This window comes from Antechinus flavipes, chromosome 1 (genome assembly GCF_016432865.1).
Source record: "Antechinus flavipes isolate AdamAnt ecotype Samford, QLD, Australia chromosome 1, AdamAnt_v2, whole genome shotgun sequence".
In the NCBI taxonomy this organism is placed as follows: domain Eukaryota; kingdom Metazoa; phylum Chordata; class Mammalia; order Dasyuromorphia; family Dasyuridae; genus Antechinus; species Antechinus flavipes.
This window is the reverse complement of record NC_067398.1, coordinates 177,002,256-177,012,805: the sequence shown is the minus strand read 5'-3', so window position 1 is coordinate 177,012,805 and position 10,550 is coordinate 177,002,256.

Sequence of the window (10,550 nt, the reverse complement as noted above, 5' to 3'; positions counted from 1 at the left end):
AGTTGTATTTAAATAGCTGTAGTTATATTGCGCTTACTTTACTTTCTATCTGTTCATATAAGTCTTCTAATATGTCTCTGTTCTCTTCCTGGTTATAATTTCTTATGTCATGGTGATATTCATTAGATAACTATCTATTTTCCTGGTTCTTTTCTATTATAAAAAGTGCTGTCATTAATATTTTGGTACATGTAGTCTATCTATTGTTCACCTCTCCGGAGTGCATGTCTAGCAGTAGGCTGTCTAGGTCAAAGGATATAGACTTTAGTCACCATCTTAGCATAATTATAACTTGCTTTCCAGAATGATTCTGTCAGTTCACAGCTCTATATTAAGATGTCTGTCTTTTTACAAAATTTCCAACATTTTTATGGCTAGATGATGATATAGTTATTTTATGATCTTTAATTTTCTGAATATGAAGAAAACATCAAAGGTATTTTGATTGGAGAGAGATCACTATTTTAAAACTAATAAGTTGCATTTAAAAATCTCTAGTAGTAAGACTATATTAATAATAAATCCTAGATGATATTAGGAAGCATGATACAACTTAATCTTTCCAAGTCTCAATTTCCTCATCTATAAAATGAGGGAACTACATTAAATAGTTTTTGGGGTCCCCTCCATTTCTAGATCCATGATCCTTCAAGCATAAAAGAGAATTGTAGGAGTAAAATAGTTCTCAAGTGCTCACCATGTTGTAGACAGTACAGCAAGAATTTAAAACTTAATGAGATAGTATGGTCTTCCCTGCAAAAAGCTGGTACAAATACAAATAAATGCATATAAATACTGACAAAATGATGAAATGAGTATTACAGTCTCTCCACTGTCTATAGGGAAGAACAATTAGCAAATGAATGAACTGATTATCTGAAACCTACTTTAAATGTAAAAACTAATTCTTTAGTAGTTTAGATAAACCTCATTGGGTACTTCCAAAATACACACTGTGGAAATGTTGGCTGAATAAAATTTCTTGGAAACTCCAAAGAAACGTGAAATGTGAATACAATTTCAAACACTTAAGATTGCTAATGTTATCAAAGGAGCTTCTTTGAGAAGTAGATTGGTGTGGTAGAATTATAACTGGTTTTGGATTAGGAAGACCTGGGTTCAAATTCCAATTTTGCCTTCTATTATTTAGGTGATGATTCAAATCACTTTAACTCTGTGGACCTCAATTTTTTTTTTTTTTTTTTTTACATAAAATGAGAGGATTAGATCTGATGACTCTAAGGTCTATTCTAGCTCTAAGTCTATAATACAAAGATAAAAATTCTTCTTAAAAGGAATATTTAGTTTTGACAATAAAAGGAAAAAAGAAGCACAATTCATAAACTTGATAATGGTCAGTAACAGTTGAGTTTTAGACTCTTTGTTTAATATGGCTTAAAGGTTCTTGATCATTTAAGTCATTAACCATAACAGTCTGAATGAGACTAAGACCACCAAACAGAGAATCCTGTTTTGCCCTCAATCTCCCCAGAATTGCAACTCAAAGTGAAATCTTTCTACTTGCATCATGCTCACTTTGAATTTTCTTTTTAAAGACCAGAATATGTTTCAATCTAATTGTAGCTATTTTTCCACTACTTCTCCATATAATTTAAGGCCTTATTTAAAACAAAAATTCAGGAAACTGCAGAGGTCAAATAATTGTAAATGTGATGACTTTGTCTTTCATGAGATGGCTTTCATGTCAAAATATGAAGCAAAAAAAAAAGGATTATGCATTTGATATGAACTGGGTGTAATGTTAGCAAAGCACTAGAGCTAGAAAGGAAGTGTGGTAAAAGACAGAAGGGGAAAAATTAAAAGTCTCTGTAGGACAATGATTGTTTACTTTAAATGCAAGGGATATTCTTTTGAAGTGAATATTGCACTAAGTGTTAAGCCCAAACCAAAATTATATGAATGGAAAGAAAGTAAAGGCTTTGAATCCCCAGTGGATTTTTGGAATTCCTGTGGAAAGTTTGATGGGCTGTCTTTCTTCTTATAAATAAACTATTGTGGTTTTAAGACATGTGTTGTGTCTTGGTTTATTTAATTCAGAATAGCAGAAGAAAAGATCCTCTTGGTGAATATTATACAATCTATTGGCATTCAAAGAGAATACAACAGATCACGCTTAAATTAAAAGTGGTCTGCCTCAGAATTAAAGCCAAAAGGCAACATGAAAAAGACATGACTATGATAAGAATACAAGTTCTATTAAAAATATATATTAAACTCAATTTTGGGAAGAGAAATTGTATTCACTGAGTATATAGATAGTCTCAACCTATTCAGTTGGTTTCCAAAAATCATCAGCCCTCATAGCTTAATCGATAGAGAAAATGCAGAGCTCACTAAGAGGGGGGGGAAAGGTAGATAGCTGAGTGGATATTAACCCAGATATATTATAATACTTGATTGATTTCCAAACCTTTTCCCTCAAAACATCATTTTCATTAATGGTGATCAACAAATGAATGAATCAATTAATCAGTTAATTTTAAGATAGAATTGAAGTAACAAGAAGATTATGATCTACACTTAAGGAAAACAGCTTTGGTACATAGAATTTGAAACACAGTGTTGATAGAATCAGCAAAACCAAGTAAAAAACTATTTCCATAATCTAGGCAAAAGATATTGAGAGCCTGACCTAAGATGGATCATTGTGAGAAGAAAGAAGTCATTTGTGAGAAATTTTATGAAAATAAAAATGGCAAGATTTTGTAAATCATTGGATTTGTTAAGTGAAGGAGACTAAGAAGTTGAAGCATGTTGTTTATAAACCTGGAAAATTTGAAGAATGGTGGCTTCTTCAACAAAAATAGAGAAATCTGAAAGAAGGATGTTTTTGGGGGGAGAGAGAGGGAGAGTATTAGAGAGTAAATAATGGATTATTTTTTGAGCATTTTAGTTCAAGATATTTCTAGAACATCAGTTTATAATGTTTAATAGATTGTAGAATTGAAACTCAGGGAAAAGAGTAGAGCTGGATATTTGGATTTGGGAGGCAGCGGCATAGAGTGAAAGTTCCATGTACCAAAATCATATTCTAACTTATTGATTCAATTTTAGACATGAGGGAAGAAAAACTACATGGAAGAGTGAAAGAGAATAAGAAAAGTAGCACTATATGTGGAGAGAATACATGAATTTCCGATAAAATGATGTGAGTTAAATTTCTGGAAAAGCATTAAAGAAAAGAAAATGAGTTCTAGATTTTTATGCAGTTTTTTAACTGAATAAATATTTCCTTTTCCTATCATGAGGGTATAAGGGATAGCTTTAGACAGGAAACTGCTAAGTTTTGATGGGTTAAAAGGAATAGCCTGCCATTCACCTACCTACCTGCACTGCTGCAAGCAACAATGGTGGAAACCAGAACTTGCTGTCCAATTGACTTGTATTTTACATAGCATTCTGTTTTGGTTCAATTTCTTAAGTATCTACTATGTACCCATCTAGAAGTCATCCAGACTTCATTTTTTTAATGACTGCTGTCTATAATGCCTAAAATCCATGCAGTAGTCATCCCTGGGAAGAATGCCTTAAAAGAAACAGGTGCAAGGGTCCAAATGTATCCTTCAACATCATTTGTCAGTTTCTGTCAAAGCTATCTCAGTCCAGAGAGCAGCTCAGTGGTATTCTTAGTGCAGGACTTTGGAGTGGGCTGATTCACTGAGATCTGGCTTTTTATAGCAACCTATTTAGACTGCATCACTTGTCTTACGCCATCCATTCACACTGTCTTTCTTACTTAATGCCGACATCTCCAAGTGAGAGAGACTTTCTGAATCGTAGTCTCTAAATAATTTCAGTACTTCCTCTCCTATTTTGTGAATTGAAGTATGAGAAATGATGTCATTGATGGTTGCTCCTGAAACTAGGGGAAGATGTAATCTGAGTTGAATTAAGCACTATTTTCAAGGCTCTTTCAGAGACCAGGTTGAATTACAGTGGCAGACAACTGGTATTAAGTTAGAAATGTGCCTCTGCTGCTTGTGTGTGGGTGGAATTCTCTAAGATCAAAAGTTTAGACACTTCCTTCAAGCAGTTAAGTGAATTTTTACCATTCCTTATTGAGTTTCAGTTACTGGGTGCGGGAGTTAAAATTGTAGTAATGCCCAGGGTCAGATATGGTTGGAGGAGGGAGAATCTGGCTGAAGAAGTCAAAAGGGTTTCCCATTTTGTAAAGGGGATATCTTGAAGTAGACAAAAGTTTCCAGATACATGGGCTATTCACTCTACCTAGAAATAATGTTTCCTTTTCCTGGAGACAAATCTCATACTGGTTTATTTTTTTTTGTTTGTTTTGAGGAAAAAAAAGATTGAAAAATATGTACAGTATCCATACAACATCACATTGCTGACTTTATTTCCAAGACACAAGTTTGGAGCCAGAAGCTATTTTCAATTATTGCCATCACCATTCAAGCAAATCACCAAGTTCAATCTTTATTCAAATCATGTGAAAAAGTACACCCAATAAAAACCCATATTATTTTTGGCCAATTTAACACTAACTAATAGACCTTGGTTTCTGCTTAAGTTTGAATTAAAGAAAATTATAATGTTGGCGGGGGGGGGGGGGGGGGGAAGGGTACCCATGGCTCTGCACTTACAATTCTAGGCTTGCCTGATTGGGACTTGATCCAAGTTACAATTCATACCACCACTCAATATTAATTCCACATTTCTTCTTCCTTGGCTTATTTTTCCCCAATCCACAGTTACCTGTAGAAAATCTCAACATATAGTTTATATTGAACTTGCTATGAAAGTCTTCACAGAAACTATGTGTTAAGAGATCTTAGCTCCTGTAAAAGCACTCATATGATAAAAATGGATTTTGGTTGTTAAGAAATCCCTGTCACTCTCTAGCGGTCTTCATCTAAAACTCTCAGACTTGGGTTTGTTAGTGGAATGTTACATTTCAGAATTATGCTACTGGAGAACTGCCTGTTTGTAATCCCTTTCTCTAAAACATTTCCTGCATATTCTTCTTTTCTCCACTCACACAGTCACTATAACAGCTTTCTAATGAACCCCCTGCTCCAAGTCTCTTCTCTATTTATTTATCTGACCTGCACTTAGCTGAAAAAATGATTTTCCTAAAGCATGGATCTGACCATTTTAGCCACATACTCAATAAACTCTATTGATTTCCAATTACATCTAGAATCCATATCCTTAAACATATGTTTTATTTATCTCCATCTCTGTGTATCTCTCTGTATGTTTATAATCTATCTTTATATGTATATAAATACATATTTGTATATTTGTGCTATATGTACATATATGTGTGTATATATGTGTATGTGTACATACATACACACACACACACACACACAAAACTGTTTGATTTGTAGCTCTTCACAACCTATCCTTTTTTATCTTTCCAACTATTAACTTACTACTCTCCACCACATACTCTACAATCCATTCATACTGGCTTAATTTACTATTTCTTGCACATGATGCTCCATTTCCAGTAAATCATTGCACTGACTTTCCCTGAAAGCCAATATCCCCAGTCTTATCTAGAATCTTCTCACACCTTCATTTTTTAGAATTTCTAGATTTGTTTAAGACTCAAATGGTATATGTGGTTTCTCCCATTAGAATACAAGCTTTTTGAGGGCAAGGACTTTTTTTCCCTTTTCTTTCCTTTTTGCTTTTTTTCATATACCCAGGCTTAGTACAATAATTGCCACATAGTAAGTGCTTAATAAAAGCTTCTGATTTATAGATGTATTTGTATATTGATCTCAAACAAAAATATCATTATTATATTGTGAAAATATTTTTCAAATCATCCTTTTGTATTATATCACACATTAATTTCCAAATATATTCTTCCCTAAGCAAGAAGCCATCTCTTGAAAATAAAAAAAACAGTACATAGCCCATGTATGAAATATTACATTTCCATAGTTTTTCATCTCTGTAAGAATGATAGATAGGCTAATTTTTTTCAACCCTTCTTCAGGTTCAAACTTGACATAATAATGTAGTGTTCATATTCATGATTTCTTTTGTTGTTGGTTTTTCCTATTTACTTTGTTAGAATTATAACACATTGTTTCCCTGGTTCTTTTTACTTCTTTATTCATCAGTTAATAGGAGTCTTTACCACTTAATTTTTTTAAAGGTTGAATTTTGAGTTTTCATTATGTTGTAGTAAAAATCAGAACTCAAATTCTAGTAGCTATAATATTTTTTCAGCATTCAACAATCCCAAATTATTAAGAGGATTTTTTTTTCAAGAAAAGTAATTGGTTAAGGCTAATACAAGATTTATAACAAATTAACTTTTTCTTCATTCCTAAGCCTATTTTTTCTGACCACATTTGATTGAGACTAGGTCAATACTTGAGAAGACAATTGCAAAATGTAACACAAAAACATGTTGCTGCATTCTGACAATGGCAGTAGGAGGCAGGATGTAGAATCAAGGATTTTGTTCTGTTACAAACATGACTTTGCCAGCAGTGAGTATTATTAATGTCTGATTTTGTCACATGGAAGATGGTGAGTTTGCTAGAGAGGTATTTAAAAACCAAATAGATCCTTTTACTGTCTGGATGTCTAAAGGGTGGATATTGTGCCCTTAATAAAGGAAAGGAAAAATATGACCTCTCAAAGCAACTTATAGCATACTGGTTCTATAATTATATCAAATCTAATTATCAAAAAGCAACCTCCCCTTCCTTTTCATGTATAATAAATAGAATTGGCAGGGAAATTCTAACTCCAGAATCCTTAAGACTGATGTCATGTGCTAAAAAGAAAGAAGACAGTTTGATTTTTCAGAAATAAAACTGAGTTTTCCATACTAGAAATAATGAGACAACAATATTCAATATTTTCTTTTTGGTTTTGTTCAGCCATTTTTCAGTCTTGTCTCTTTGTGACCCCATTGAGGTTTACTTGGCAAAGATAACAAAGTAGTTTGCGTTTCCTTTTTCAGTTCATTTTACAGAAGAGGAAACTAAGGCAAATATAGCAAAGTGATTTCCCCAGGTTACATAGTTGGTAACCATCTGAAGTCAGATTTAAAGTCAGATATTCCTGACACTTGGTTTACCACTCTAGTCACTACATTATTTAGCTACCCACATTTAAAATATTGGTCTGTAAAGTTTCCTGTGGAATTGTAAACTAAAACAATTTGCTACATTTTCAAAAGGTTATCATTTTAATTAAGTAATTTAGCAGAAGTCATATAAGTCTAATTATTAATTAATACTTTAATACTAACTACAGGAAAACACAAAGATTTGAGTTACAAAGAAGATAGAGTACAGCTCATAATATTAGTCCTTTTGTTGGGGAATCATGGAATGTGGCCAGTTTTCCTTTCCCTCAGAATTCTTTTTTGGATGATCCTTTCATTCAATTAATATGTGTTTATAAAACAGCTGGTCCTAGATTAGCATAGCACATTAATGCAATGACATAGGAAATGACCTAAACAATCTTATCATAGAGACTACCATTAACAATTGATACAAGATGGATATATGGATATGTGGATATCCTGGATATAGACAACAATGGATGCATGTTTAAAATGACTATAGGCTCATAAGATATGTCCCCAAAAATCATCTAGCCTAATCATCTCATTTTAGGCATGGGGAAATAAAATTATGGGAAGCTAAATGCCTTAGCCCAGGTCACAGAACTATTGAATATCAAAAGTTAGGATTAAATCCAGATTATCTAACTTGATCCAATGCTCCTACTTTACTATGCTCTCTTATTTATTAATTTTTCTGAATGATGGAAAGATCCTACAACATAACCCATCATTAGATGATCATAGCATTTGCCTCGGAAACTAATGTAGACAATTTAATTGATAACGTTATCATCAATTGGGGAACTGTTGAACAAGTTGTGGTATATGATTGTGATGTAACATTACTGTGTTATAAGAAATGATGAGCTTAATGATCTTAAAAAAAAACAAGCAAAAATTTGCACAAAATAATGAAGAGCAAAATGAGCAGAACCAAGAAGATATTGTATATAGTAGCACAATATCATCTTAAGAATAACTTTGAATAAATAAATCATTTTGATCATTATCAATACTCAAATTAAATATAAAAGACATATAAAGAAAAATGCTATATGCATCCAGAGAAAGAACTGATAAATAAAAGTAGATATGCAATAATCATGAGTATTTGTGGTGTGTGTGTGTGTGTGTGTGTGTGTGTGTGTGTGTGTTTATCTGTCTTATGGTAGTCATCCCTTGAGTGAGAGAAGAAGGAAAAAAGGGGAAAAAAATTCACGTGAAAACTTTATTATATATTTGAATGGAATAGCAAGTATAAATAGTAGATTTGTAATTTTTGTTATATTATGTTATGGAATTGCTTTTTTAATTCAATAAATTTAAAAATAAATAAAAATAAAATGTTATCATCATTTCATCAATTTTGTTTTAGCTAGGATCAAATCATGCCCTTCTGTTATATGTGTTATGTCTCATTCACTCTAATAGGACAGAAAATTAGCTAATATCTTTACCTCCCAATAATTTTGATATTAAAGTGTTTTTGCATCTATATTTTATATACATATATGATATACATACACAGATGCATGAAGATTTTGTACAAAATAAGCACAATATTTTTATTGCTTAACTCTTAATGAGCTCATATTTAGCCATTTTGCATTCTAAGAATTGTAGTCATTTCTTTTTTTATTCAAGAAAAACATCCTCATTTGCCAACAGCTGACTGTCTGCCTTGGATTATATTTGAGCCACACCCATACATGTCAAATACACACAAAAAATTAAAACTATAAGTATTTTTATCTGTAAAGGGAACATGCAATGTGCCATAACCACAAACCATTTTAATGTTTTCACTAGATGATGTTCCTCCTCAAGGAAAATGAAACTGAAAAGAAAAGAAGAGGGAAAGGGAAAAAAAAAGAATTATTTAACAAGCTAGATATAATTATAGAAGGATGCCATTACAGATCAGAAAGTAGCAGCTATTGTATATCATAATAACAGTAGAGAAATCCAGTTCTTTAAGAGAGACAAAGAAACAAATTAACAATAATATTCAAGACTTCAGATTATGCTTACATGTAAATACTTAAATTATGACTATTAAGCAAGGCAAACTAGAGATCCAAATGTAGGGAGGCATATTTGACTTCATAGATATCACTGAGATTTGGCAGGATGGGACAAGAGCAGAATATGGCTCTGAAAGTATAAACCACATAACTTGGATAAGGGCATAAATGCAAAGTTTTTCAAATATGCTAATAACACAAAGCTGGAAAGGATAACTAACTCATTGGATAAAAGAGTCAGAATGCCAAAAGATCTCAAGCAGCTAGAATGTTGAGCCAAATCATATGAGATGAAATTTAATAGAGATAAAAGTAAGATTTGGCAGTTGAATTGAAAATTCAATTTTATGAGTACAAGATTAGGTAAGTACATCTTGACAGCATTTCAAATGAAAAAGATCTGGGGGTCTTACTAGATTATAAACTGCATGTGTCCATAATGGCTTGTCACCCAGAAATATGCACATTTTCAGACTGCCAATGCCCTAAGAATGGCAGAAGAAGGGCAAAGGAGATATAGTAGGAAGAGTGTTGGATTTGATATCAGTGGATTTGGGTTACATTCATGGCATATGTAAGACACTACACTACAGCTATTCAGGCATCTGGAGACACAGGAGATAAAGAACTGGCCCTGAAATCAGAAAGAGCTGAATTCAAATCTTACTGACTTACTAGTTGTATGACCTTAACCCCTGTTTGCCTCAGTTTCCTTAACTATTAAATGAGTGTAACAGTAGTGTCTATTTCCAAGGAGAATTAAATGAGATAATATTTGAAAAAACAAAAGCTTAGTGTAGCACAATATAAGCGCTATATGAATGCCCATTCATTCTTTTTTTTCCTTTTTAGGCAACTGTCAGACTATAAATTTTAAAATAGATTGCCAAGCATAATTTCCCGATCCAGATGAAGTCAAAGACCAGGACCAAACTGCCTGTTCTACCTCTTTATCCTCCCCCAAAATTACTAGCTAGGGAGCTTCCAGAGGAAATGTTCAGAATGACGATAACACTAGAAACCGTTGCATGAGATCAGTTGAAAAAAAACAGGGATTTTTAGCTTAAGAAGAGTTATGAAGTATGGATAGTGTCTTCAAGTCTAAAAGAATGACATTATGGAAAAGGGGTTTGATTTATTCTGCTTGATCCCAAAGGGTAGAGTAAGAAGTATTGGGCACAAATGCTAGGAAGCTAAATGGCATAGCAAGTGAGATGTCTGCAATAAGGAAGACTTGAATTCAAATCCAGCTTCAAACACTTAATAGTTGTATAACCTCAGGCAAGGCATTAAGTCTTTCCCAGCATCAAATCCCTTAATTGTAAAATAGAGATGCCAGCACCTACCTCACTAGGTTGTTGTAAGGCTCATGTGAAATAAAATGCAAAGTTCTTTACAAAACTTAACCATTGTACAAAAGTTAGTTACCAGTATTGTTG